At 43.6% G+C, this 13,365-nt stretch overlaps 1 long non-coding RNA gene across 1 annotated transcript; it reads left to right on the top strand.

Moving 5' to 3' along the window:
• Positions 1-4,306: 4,306 nt before the first annotated feature.
• Positions 4,307-12,597, top strand: LOC140210727 (uncharacterized). Its single transcript, XR_011889287.1, has 3 exons — positions 4,307-4,969; positions 5,919-6,179; positions 12,533-12,597. It is a non-coding gene; the product is annotated as an uncharacterized lncRNA (long non-coding RNA).
• The last annotated feature ends 768 nt before the right edge of the window (positions 12,598-13,365 follow it).

Below are 13,365 nucleotides of genomic sequence, written 5' to 3'. Positions count from 1 at the left end.
TAAACCAGAAAAGTTTTGTTGACAATAACCTGGTAGGTTCATAGTCAACATTACTGGTCATTTCCTTTAATTCCAAATGTAATTATTTATTTGGAAATCTGACAGCTCAGGTGGAACTTGAATTTGTTTTGAGAACACCAATCCATTTTCAAGAGTACTAACTGTAGATTCCAGCTTCTACACTCCCAGTTTTAAAAGAGAAGTTGTTTGTTACAGCTATTTGTCTTCAGTTTTACTCAAAGTTCAAGTTCAAAGTTCAAAGTAATGTATTATCAAAGTACCTATACGTCACCATATACAATCCTGAGATTCACTTTCTTGTGGGCAATCACAGTAAGTAGAAGAATAGAATCAATGAAAGACCACACCCAACAGAGTAGACAAACAACAAATGTGTAAAAAGAAGCAAAAAACTGTGCAAATACAAAAATAAAGAAAAAATAATAATAAATAAATAATAAATAAATATTGAGAATATGAGAAGAAGAGTCCTTGAAAGTGAGTGCATAGGTTCAGGGAGCAGTTCAGTGATGGGAAAAGTGAATTTCTCACCTCTGGTTCAAGAGTTAACCGTTGAGGAGTAATAACTGTTCCTGAACTGTTGGTGTGGGTCCTGAGGATCAGATACTAACCCTCATTATCAGGCTCTTGAACCAAAGGGGAAAACTTCACTAATCCCATCATTGAATCCTGTATCCTTGTCTGTAGAAACCAGAACGACCATGTGCCCACTGTCCCCATACATCCTTCAACATCATTTTAATTTGTACTGCCTTTCATGACTTTATGGTTGAATCTTCTGATGAGTGACAAGCTACCCAATATTGTCCACCACTACAGACATTTAGAGTCATGCAACCTGAGAAGAGTCCCTTCAGCCCAGCTTATTTGTGCTAGCCAAAGTGGCCACAGAAACATAGTCTAATTTACCTGCACTTGATCCATTTTCTTCCAAACCTTTCCCATCTAATGTATCCACCATTGAGCACATCTACAAGGAGTGCTGCCACAAAAAAGCAGCATCCATCAGCAAAGAACCCCCCCCCCCACCCGCATCATCCAATCTATGCTGTCTTCTCACTGCTGGCATCAGGAAGGAGGGAAGGAGGTACAGGAGCTTTGGGTCCCACACCACCAGGTTCCCAAACAGTTATTACACTTCAGGCTGCTGAAGGTCAAGGGCTCACTGAATCTACAATTCATTTTCTCATTGTTATTTATTCATCTATTTATCTGTTTATTTGTTTGCTTGTGCACAGTTTGACTTTTGCATGTTGGATATTTGTCAGTCTTTGTATGTAGTTTTTCATTGTTTCTATTGTGTTTCTTTGTTTTTGCAAGAATGTTTGCAAGAAAATTAATTTCAGGGTTGTCTTGCGAGACCATGGATCTGCGCCTGGAAAGTCTTCAGTCTCCAAGGTGCAGGCCTGGGCAAGGTTGTATGGAAGATCAGCAGTTGCCCATGCTGCTAGTCTCTCCTCTCCACGACACCAATGTTGTTCAAGAGAAGGGCATTAGGACCAATACAGCTTGTCACCAGTGTCGTCGCAGAGCAATGTGTGATTAAGTGCCTTGCTCAAGGACACAACACGTTGGCTCGGCTGGGGCTCGAACTCACGACCTTCAGATCGCTAGTCGAACACCTTAACCACTTGGCCACGTGCTCACATCAGGGTTGTATATGGTGACATATAGGCATTTTGATAATAAATTTACTTTGACCTTTCAACTTGTCCATGTGCCTTTAAAATGTTGATACTTTACTGACCTCATCCACCTCCTTTGACAGCTCATCCCATATACATTTATTTATTATGTAATGAGATACAACATGGAATAGGCCCGTCCAGCTGTTCAAGCTGCACCACCCAGCAATCTCTCATTTTAATTCTAGCCTAATCACCGTGCAATTCACAATTAACCTACCAACCGGATATTTTCGGACCGTGGGAGGAAACAGGAGCACCTGGAGGAAACCGAAAATGGAGAAATACAAACTCCTGACAGACAGCAGCGGGAATTGAACCTAGGTCGCTGGTAATGTAAAGCTTTGTGCTAGCCACTACACTACCATGCTGCCCTCTCTTGTGTGGGAGAAGTTGGCCCTCAGCTTCCCATTAACTCTTTCCCCTTTCACCTTAAACTTGTGTGATTGGAGAATAGTTTTTCTTCCAGCTTCCTCCTGGATGCAATGTCCCAACGGATGACCCACAAGGAACATTGGTGCCAGTGGATGGGGCACTAATCGGTTGCAGCAAACACTCTCTGTAACACTTGTTGTAGTGGAGCGTATTGACTGGCTACATCACAGCCTAGTATGAAAGCATTAATACCCTTGAACGGAAAATCCTACAAAAAGTAATGGATACAGCCCAGTCCATCACTGGTGAAACCCTCCACACCGTTGAGCACAGCCACATGAAACACTGTCGCAGGAAAGCAGCATCCATCATCAGGGATGCCCACCACCCTGGCCAAGCTCTCTTCTCACTTTTGCCATCAGGAAAAAGGTACAGAAGCCTCAGGGATCATACCACCAAATTCAGGAACAGCTATTCCTCCTCAACCATTAGGCTCTTGAACCAGAGGGGATAACTTCATTCAACTTCACCTGCTTCATCATTGAAATGTTCCCTCAACATATGGACTCACTTTCAATGTTCTCAATATTTATAGTTTATTTATTACTATTATTATTTCTTTCTTTTTGTATTTGCACAGTTTGCTGTCTTCTGCACTCTGGTTGAATGACCAAGTTGGGTGATCTTTCATTGATTCTGTTTTGGTTATTATTCTATAAATTTATTGAGTATGCCTTCAAGAAAATTAATCTTAGGGTTGTGTATAGAGACATATATGTACTTTGAACTTTAAGAAATATGGTGTGGTTTCTTTAAACATCTGCAATTTATTTTTCAAAAAGTAAATTTCTTATTTATTAATTCATAATAATATGTGTTATTCATAACACAAATTAGTTTGTTAGATTGAAGCCACAAGAGATTGAGTATGTGTGTGTGTGTGTGTTTTAGATGTTATTCACAGGACCAGTATTTAATGCCAGTGAAGTACTTTACTCTGTGTCCCTTTAAGAACTGACTGTACAATGTGGTAAGACTTGGATATGTTATTGGATCAGCCATTGCGACTTAGCCGAATATTTACTACTTTCAATAAAGGATGCTCTGTTGATAAATTTATCTCTGATATTTGCCTTTGCAGGCAGAAATGCTAACAAGCCTATAGATGCCACATTGAGTCTGGACTGTTACCACCTGAGAGGGCAGCAGGAGTGTTAACAAGTACAAAGAACTTAGAGACAGAATTTTCTGAGTAGATCAGTAATCATGAGGGGAAGTGGCTGGGCTGGTTACCTTGGACAGCTAGTGAGGTATGGGCAAGTTTGGGCAGTTTGTCTCTCATTGGCAATCTATTTATTTAGCGATACAGCATGGAACAGGGCCTTCTGGTGTAATGAGCCACACCGCCCAGCAACCCCCCTATTTAATACTAGCCTAATCACAGGGAAATTTAAAATGACCATTAAACCTACAAACTGGTACAGCTTTGGGCTGTGGGAGGAAACTGGAGTTCTCAGAAGAAACCCACTCGGTCATGGGGAGAACGTACAAACGTTCAGAATTGGAGTCCGAGCTCCGACGCCCCAAGCTGTAATAATGTTGCACTAACTGCTACACTATCGGTGTGCCCGTAGATATGAGACAATGCAATTTATTCCTTTAAATGGAATAAGTAGAAACAGTGCTGAGAGTGAATGACATTGTAAGGCCCAAGATATGACAGAGAATGGAGCAAAGTGCCCATGTATCTATCAGAAGGGCACATTGCTGCTGGGAGGCAGGAGCAGATATCTGAGATGTTGGTGAGTCTACTTGCATTGTTAACTGTAGGTTGCACTTCATAAATGAAAATCTTGAAGGGAATTTTCAGCCCAGTGCAATCAGAATTTTTTGAAAACTTCAGGTTTGACATAAGTAATCACATATGGAAACAGTTGGCAAATTTATGGTGAGGCTGAAATCACCGACAGTGAAGTGCAACTTCCAAATCAGTTCAGATACCACAGGAATGTTCAGCCCGCAGGCAGACTGGTAAAAGAATTTAGGTAAAATCTGTTAACATGGAGGATAGCTTCAAAGGAGAAATGTAGAATGTTGTTTAGTGGGGCAATGGTGTTTAATAATGTGAGTCTGTTTTGGTCATGGTGTAATTCTTGAGTGAAAGTATCTGCCAAAGAAAACAGGTTGGTAATGCCAGTTTCTTCTCTGTTGTCTGCAGCACCATATTAAACACAAGAGATTCTGAAGATGCTCAAAATCCAGAGTACACACACAAAATGCTGGAGGATCTCAGAAGGTCAAGCAGAGTTTATGAAGAGGAATAAACATTTGCTTATTTGGGGCAAGACCCTTCATCAGGACTGGAAAGGAAGGAGGAAAAATGGTTGGATAGATGTGCCTGCCTTCCTCCCTTCCGGCATTTCATGTGTATCACTTCATATTGTGTTGCTTCACTGAGAATGTAAGACACACGCCTCCATAAGGTGGGAAAGACCAACATAGCCTCATGTAAGCGGCAGGGAATATGATACTATGGATGAAGGTGCTCCAAACATCTTGGTGATTACAAGGCTGTACCTATACTGAATAGCTTGAAGAAATAGCAAATGATGCGTCTGTGGGTCACTCACTGTTTGATCTCAAATAGAACTAGCTGTTCAGTGTAACTACAGGATGAATCCTGGGGTGATCTCGTGGAAGTGTGCACACTCCACTACAAGTACTTGGAGAGAAAGCTGCCGAGTATTGTCATCAATTCAGCCAGACAGACTTCACCGAAGGACTGGACTGCCTGTGAGCAGTACTACGAGTGGTCAGCTGAATCTCTTGTATTCATAGTCTACTGCAGGAGCTCAGGGAATTGACAGGCATCTGTGGGTGGAGGGCAGGTAAATAGAATTGATATTTCAGGTTAATACTCTGCATCAGTCTGAGAGTGACTACGGAGATAGCAAGAAGAGAAGGGGAGTAGTGAGAAAGGAGTCTAATAATTCCCATTTTCAACTCCTTTACCTACCAGATCCCAGCTTGGCAGCCCTTTGTGTTCCTGCCTGTCTCTCTCTAGCAGTTGTCTTCATTTTTACCACTCTCCTACTCCCAGCTCAGTCCGTTTTCCCCCATCATTATTTGTCTGTCTTTGTCGGCCTCCACCTATCATCCACCTGCTACTGTCTCCCAATACGAGCCCGCTCTCCTCCCCTACCTGGTACAGCCTGTCTGACATCATTCATCCTTCCTCAGTCCGGCAAACACCACTCTCCTTGTCATCTTTATACTGACTCATCTCACTTCTTTGCTGTCACACCGACCAAGGGCTTTGATTCCAAATATCCACAATTCGCGGTAGCATAACTGTTAGTGTAACATTATTACAGCACCAGTAACCCAGGTTCAATCCTTACCTCTGTCTGTAAGGAGTGTGTATCTTCTCCTCATGAAGATGTGCCTTTCTTCAGGATTCTCCAGCTTCCTCCCACGTTCCAAAGATCTATGGGTTAGCAACGCACACAAAATGGAGAAGGAACTCAGCAGGTCAGGCAGCATCTATGGAAAAGAGTAAACAGTCAATGTTACAGGCTGAGATCTTCTTCAGGACTGAGAGGGAAGGGGGAAGATGCTAGAACAAGAAGTTGAGGGGAGGAGAAGGAGGATAGCTGATAGATGAATCCAGGTGGGTGGGAAATGTCAAGGGCTGGAAAAGAAAGAATCTAATAGGAGTTATGAGTTAGCAGGTTAATTGGTCAATGAGTGTAATTGGGTGGTGTGGGCTTGTTGGACTGGAAGAGCCTGTTACTGAGCTGTATCTCTAAATAAAATAAAATTCTTTGCCCTCCATAGGTGAAGCCTGACCCGCTGAGCTCCCTCAGAGGGTTGTGTGTTGCTCCAAGTCCAAACATCCGCAATCTTTCCCTGTGGGCACTACAAATTGGTTGAGAAATCATATCATCAGTGCAGACCATGAGGACCTGCAGAAGCTTTTAGCGCAGCTGGAGGATTCTTCTCACCCAATGATACCGTGGTTCAAGGCTCGTATTCAACGGGGACACAAGCTCACTTGTTGCTGCTTGCAACACACAAAATGCTGGAGGAACTCAGCAGGTAAGGCAGCGTCTATGGAGAGGAATAAATGGTCAATTTTTCAGGCCAAGAGCCTTTATCAGCGTAGCATCCTGTGTGTATTGCTCTGGATTTCATGCTTATTCGGAATCTTTTGTTTCTATTGCTACTTGCATGTGTTAATAGCAGAAATAGAGCTATCAACAAAATGTACTTTATTAATGCAATAAGTCTCCACTGAGCTGCAGACTTAGCAAGGATATATGTGCTATACACTCAGTTCTTAAATAAATACTTATATGCTTACACTTCATGTTTAAAAACAAAAATATCTTCTGCAAAACATCAACAGAGTTTCCACTGCCATTAAATTCCAGAGGTTGAGAGGGAGCTGCTGATAATAAAATAGAATGAAGAGATGGTCGAAATTCAATACAGGGAGGACGCAACCTGTTTGCTCATGGTCCCCAAGACAGATACAGACATATCCAAGGATTTAGAATACATTTATTATCAAAGAAGGTATTAATTACACAATCTTGAGATTCATCTGCTCACAGGCAGCCACAAAGCAAGAAACCCAGAAGAACCCAATTATAAAAAAAGACCAACACCCGATGTGCAGAGAAAGAGAGGAAAAAATATACAACTCGTGCAAACAATACAAGCAAGCAACAGCATTCTGAGTCAAATTGAGTCCATAGAGCCAGAGCCCAGATCAGCCGAAGTAGGCCCATATCCTCAGTCTCGGTTCATCACACAGTGGGGCATGAAGCACATAGCAGCCAGAACAGTCTCACAGCCTCAGTGCCATGGAGAGAGGAGTAAACATTGCGGGAGAGTGAAATGAATCAGAGCCCGAATCTCTGGTCTCAACACTCTGCCTTTTCAGTCTATCATGGCCTGCATTTAAATCGTCCCAAATACTGGGTCAACTCAGTGGGACCCAGGCGGCGCCACAGCAATATTCTTCGGGTCTGTACCCCAGTCCGACACCATTCTTGATTATTCCGAATCTGCTCGGTGCTTTGATCGATCGAAACTTGCTCCCGGTTTAAGTGGACGGGCTCCAAAACTCCTCTGCACTGACTCCTCTCTGAATTGTTCGCTCCAACTCCATCCCTGACTCTGACACTGTCTCGACCTCACACTGACCACTTCTCGTCGAACATGCCATGCTCCGACTTTGCCTCGCACCTGCGCGGGTCAAACCTCCAGTTGGCCTTGTCTTCGCTTGCCTCTTCATTGTTTGCGGTGATAGCTTACAGCAATACACCACAGAGGTGTGTCATTAATAAAGTAACACTTCGTGGACTGTGAAGTTACATTGAATAGAACATTTGTCAACAAGCAGTTTCCATTGCCCACTTGTCTATGCAATTAGGGGCTCTCAGTATTCGGCAAGCTTGATCTGTCCCTTGCCAAAGCAGATTTGAATGTGTTGTCAGGGAGCCACATTCAGCCCGTTAGTTTATCACATGTGCATCAAAATGTACAGTGAAGTGCACTGTTTGTGTTAGCAACCAGTAAACACTCAGGGTGTACAGGGACAGTCCATAAGTGTCCAAGTTCAAGGTACATTTATTATCAAGGTATGTGTACTAAATACAACCTTGTGATTCATCTCCTTACAGGCAGCCATAAAGCAAAGAAACCCAATAAAACCCATTAAAAAATAAAGAAGACCATCAAACCCCCGAAGGATAGTAGAAAACAATTTGTGCAAACAATAAAAGTAAGCAATTATCATTCAGAGCTGACATTCATGGAAGTGAGTTCACAGCCGGTTTGGTTTCACAAGGGAACTAGTCCCACTGTCTTGTTAAGTAAAGTTATGTTCAAGAGTTCAACATTCAAAGTAAATTTATTATCGAAGTACATGTGTGTCACCATATGCAATCCCAAGATGTATTTTCTTGCAGGCATACTCTATAAATCCAATAACCAGAATAGAATCAGTGAAAGACCACGACAACAGGGTGGACAGCCAGTGTGCAAAAGACAAACTGTGCAAATATAAAAAGGAAGAAAAAATAATAAAAATAAATCAATAGGCAATGAATATTGATAACATGAGGTGAAGAGTCCTTGAAAGTGATTCCATGGGGTGTGGGAACATTTCAACGATGGGGCAAGCGAAGTCATCCCCTCTCATTTAGGCCCCTGATGGTTGAGGAGTAATAATTGTTCCTGAACCTGGTGGTGTGAGACCTGAGGTTCCTGTACCTTCTTCCTGATGGCAGCGGTGAGAAGATAGCACGACCTAGGTGGTGGGTGTCCCTGATCGTGCATTCTGCTTTCCAGTGACCACACTCCATGTAGATGAGCTCAATAGTGGGGAGGGCTTTGCCCATGATGGAATGGGCTGTATCCACTACTTTTTTATAGGATTTTCTGTTCAATGCTCTTAGTGTTTCCATACCACGCTGTGATGCAGCCAGTCAATATACTTTCCACCACACATCTATAGAGGTTTGTCAAAGTTTTAGATGTCATGCCAAATCTTCACAAAGACCTAAGGAAGCAGAGACACTGCTGTGCTTTCTTCATAATTGCACCTAAGTGCGGGGCCCAGGATAGGTCCTCTGCTATGATAACACCAAGGAAATTAAACTTGCTGACCCTCTCCATCTCTGATCCTCCAATGAGGAGTGGCTGATGCACCTTTGGTTTTCTCAATAATCAATGGTCAATAATCATCTCCTTGGTCTTGCTGATATTGAGTAAGAGGTTGCTGTTGCGGCACCATTCAGTCAGATTTTCAATCTCCCTCCTATACACTGACTTGTCACCACCTTTGATTTGGCTGACAACAATGGTGCCATTGCCCAAGCATGCTTCCCAATCCCCAGAGCCAATTTCCAGTTCCAACAGCCCTGGAAGTCGATGGACCTCGACAGTTGTGTCATGGGTCTGGAAGCATCCCGGACTATTAGAACTGGGGTTGGAGTCAGCAAGATCCACTGTCTGGGGCATCAAATCGAATCAAAGTCCAAGCAGGAGGCCGCAGAGACTGCAATGCGGGGCATCCAGGGCTGTCAGAATTAGAACTTTAGTTACCCAAGATCCACAAACCTGACTGTCCGGGTAGGCCCATTGTCTCTGGCTGCTTTTGCCCCACTGAACCCACATCCTCATGCCACTACTCCAGTCTACCTCCCTTGGTTCAGCCTCTTCCCATGTACGTCCACAACATTTCTCAAGCTCTTCATCTCCTCACTAACTTTCAATTACCTGGTCCTGAGCACCTCATTTTCACCATGGATGTCCGGTCCCTGTACAATCCTATCCCCCATCAAGAAGACCTTAAAGCTCTCTGTGTCTTTCTCAATAAAATAACCAACCAGTCCTCCTCTACCCCTACCGTTTTTGTCTGGAAGAACTGGTCCTCAGACTCAACAATGTTTTTCTTTGCTACCATCTACTTTCTCCAGACTTGAGAGGTAGTCTTGGGTGCACACGTGGGCCCTAGCTAAGCCTACCTTTTCCTTGGCTACGTAGAACAGTCCAGGTTCTAATCCTTTCCCGTTAGTGCTTCATGCTCCCATGCTAACCTCATCAATTTCACCAGCTATGCCTCCAACTTCCACTCTGCCTTTAAATTCACTTGGTCCTTTTAGATAGATAGATAGATAGATAGATAGATAGATAGATAGGTATACTTTATTAATCCTGAGGGAAATTGGGTTTCGTTACAGCCGCACCAACCAAGAATAGAGCGTAAATATAGCAATACAAAAAACCCCAACAATCAAACAACAAAATACAAACTATGCCAGAAGGAAAATAAGTCCAGGACCAGTCTATTGGCTCAGGGTGTCTGACCCTCCAAGGGAGGAGCTGCACGTTCGATGGCCACAGGCAGGAACGACCTCCCGTGCCGCCAAGTGTTGTATCATGGTGGAATGTGGCCGAAGTCCAACAGCAAAAAGTTCAATATCCTCGATCGTAATATACCCCGCATTGCACCATCCGTTGTTAGCCAGATCAGTAAGCACCCCACTCCTTCACGCTTACTGCTCTCGGTGCACTTCCAGTCAGGCGGAACGGTATTACCCACCGAACTCCTCTTCTCCAAAAGTCTCTGTTGTCTCGACCCGGTCCTCTTTCCTCGGCTTTGTGATCCCCCTCTGAATCCTCTGTGAGTTTTCCTCCGGGATTTCAGCAGGGGTGTCTGCCGCTCTGTTCGCTAAGCCGGCCGGAATTTGCCGGTCCGTGGAATACACAATGCGACCTTGCTTCTGTCCCGCTTGTCGGGATGTAACCATTTCCAGCGCTGAAGAAAACCCAAATAAAACACTCTCTACCAGCATATTAGAGAGGGTGCAGCTTCGACGTGTTACCGTGAGAAAAAAAATACAAAAAATAACGTAAATTAAAAAGTAAGAAGAAGAAAGTAAAAGAATAGATCAGAACGGCTGTACCAGGCTGTATGCACGACCGGTGCATGCGCACTTATTTTCTGACACCTCCCTCTGCTTTCTCAATCTCTCTGTCTCCATCTCTGAAGACAGACTGCTAACTGACACCTTATATAAATCAACTGATTCTCATGGTTATTTTGACGATGCCTCTTCCCACTCTGTCTCCTGTAAAAATGTCATTCCCTTTTCTCATTTCCTTTTCTCCGCTGCATCTGTTTCCAGGATGACACTTTCCATTCTAAGACATTAGAGTTCTTCTTTTTCAGAGAATAGGATTTCCTTTCCTTCATCATTGCTGTTGCCCTCACCTGCATCTCCTCCATTGCCCAAAAATCTGCCTCACAATATCTTTCCACTGCTTTAACAATGATGGAATTCCTCTTGACCATACCTAACACCCCATGAGCCTCTGCATCCAACACATCATTCTCTGAAACTTCCATCATCTCCAAAGGGATTCTATCTCCAAACATATCTTTACCTCCCCCCTCGCTCCACTTTCCACAGGGATCGCTCCCTCAGTGACTCCCTTGGCCATTTGTCCCTCCCCACTAATCTTCCTCCTGGCACTTAACCCTGCAGGCAGCCAAAATACTACACTTGCCCATTCATCTCCTCCATCACCTTCATTCAGGGCCCCAAACAGTCCTTCCAGGTGAGATAACACTTCACCTGCGAACTATTGGGGTCGCCTATTGTAACCTATGCCCCTGATGTGACCTCCTCTACACTGGTGAGGCCCATTGTAAATTAATAAATTGTAAAGCAGAATTTCCTGGTAGCCAGATATCTTAATTCCAATTCCCATTCTCATTTTGACAAGATGAAGCCACCCTCAGGGTGGAGGAGCAACACTTTATATTCTGTCTGGATAGCCTCCAACCTGACAGCATGAATATCAATTTCTCCTTCCAGTAAAATAATCCCTCCCACTCTACTCTTCTTCTGTTCCCCACTCTGGCTAATTACCTCTTCTCACCTCCCCCTGGGTCCTCTCCTCCTTCCTTTTTCCCTATGGTTCACTCTCCTCACCTATCAGATTCCATCCTCTCCAGCCCTTTTCCTTTCCTACCCACCTGGCTTCACCTGTCACCTTCCAGCTAACCTCCTTTCTTTCCAGTGCTGAAAAAGAGGTTTAGCCCTAAAATGTCAACTTTTTATTCATTTCCATAGATACTCCATAAGCAACCTGCCATTATAGAGGCAGGAGGTAAAAGACTGCCTCTGTTACAAACATAATTTGTGTATGTGAGCATACCCTGTTCCGTTTCCTGTGGTCACAATTTGGCGTCATGCTTTTCTGTCAACATTTAACATCCGTCTGGCCCAAGTAAATATTTTGAAAGGAACCACAGATGTAAACTGCTGCCTGCTGCATTGTTGCAAACTGCTTGCTAGCTGCAGCTCCATCGCATCTTGTGGTATCGACAGCTAACAACTCACTTCAGCTGTTACTATTTATGACCCATCGAGTAAAATCCTTGGTATCTCTGTTGATCTTGAAATTAATTAATACTGTAATACCCAGCCCTGTAAAATATTTTATTCGTAATAGCTGCTGGCATACACACACACAAAGCTTACAGTCTCTCTCTCTCGCTCCCACACACATGCACTCTTTCACTCTCACGCACACATTCCCTCTCATACTCACCTTCTCACACACTTGTGCACACACTTAGCTCTCACACACACACTGTCATTTCCGCTATCTCACACTCAGACACGATTACTCACTCTCTTGCACACTCATACTTTTTCTAAGCTCACTCACTACCTCTCGCACTCACTTACACACCCACATGCATGGACATTAGAAATATACAAAAAACTGAAAATAGTGGCAATAAAACTCTGTACTGGCTATAAATGTCAAGTATAAAGAATTAATTTTCTCATTCGTTGTGCTTTAAAAATAGCTTTGGAAGTGCTTGTGTAGATGATTGAGCAACTTATCCAATTTGTCGATAGGTTGTGCTGGTCAGTGGAAGAAAAAACAGAAAGAATAAATACCCAGATGGGGATAAGATGGAAAATCACGTACGTACACAATTACATTAAAAAGAATGGAGGTGTTATTGAGGAAAAGAGAGCAGCATGACTTGGTTTGTAAGTGTTATTACCAGTTTTAACATGCACTTTATAGAAGTAAATTAATCTCATAAGTCCGCAAACACGAGGAAATCTGCAGATGCTGAAATTTCAAGCAACACACATAAAAGTTGCTGGTGAACGCAGCAGGCCTGGCAGCATCTCTAGGAAGAGGTACAGTCGATGTTTTGGGCCAAGACCCTTTGTCAGGACTAACTGAAAGAAGAGATAGTAAGAGATTTGAAAGTGGGAGGGGGAGGGGGAGATCCAAAATGATAAGAGAAGACAGGAGGGGGAGGGATGGAGCCAAGAGCTGGACAGGTGATTGGCAAAAGGGATATTAGAGGATCATGGGACAGGAGGCCTAGAGAGAAAGAAAAGGGGGAGGGGGGAAAAAGACTAGAGGATGGGCAAGGGGAATAGTGAGAGGGATAGAGGGAGAAAAAGGAGAGAGAAAAAGAATGTGTGTATATATAAATAATGGATGGGGTACGAGGGGGATGTGGGGCATTAGCGGAAGTTTGAGAAGTCAATGTTCATGCCATCAGGTTGGAGGCTACCCAGATGGAATATAAGGTGTTGTTCCTCCAACCTGAGTGTGGCTTCATCTTTATAGTAGATGGGGGTGTATGGGGTGTCAGGGAGGGGTAGCACCTCTGGTGGGGGAACATGTCGCGTCCTTTTCAGGGTGGTTAGTCCACCTTTGGTCCCCA

This window comes from Mobula birostris, chromosome 15, assembly GCF_030028105.1.
Source record: "Mobula birostris isolate sMobBir1 chromosome 15, sMobBir1.hap1, whole genome shotgun sequence".
Taxonomy (NCBI): domain Eukaryota; kingdom Metazoa; phylum Chordata; class Chondrichthyes; order Myliobatiformes; family Myliobatidae; genus Mobula; species Mobula birostris.
The sequence above is the reverse complement of the archived record's forward strand: the minus strand, read 5'-3'. Positions and strand labels throughout refer to the sequence as shown.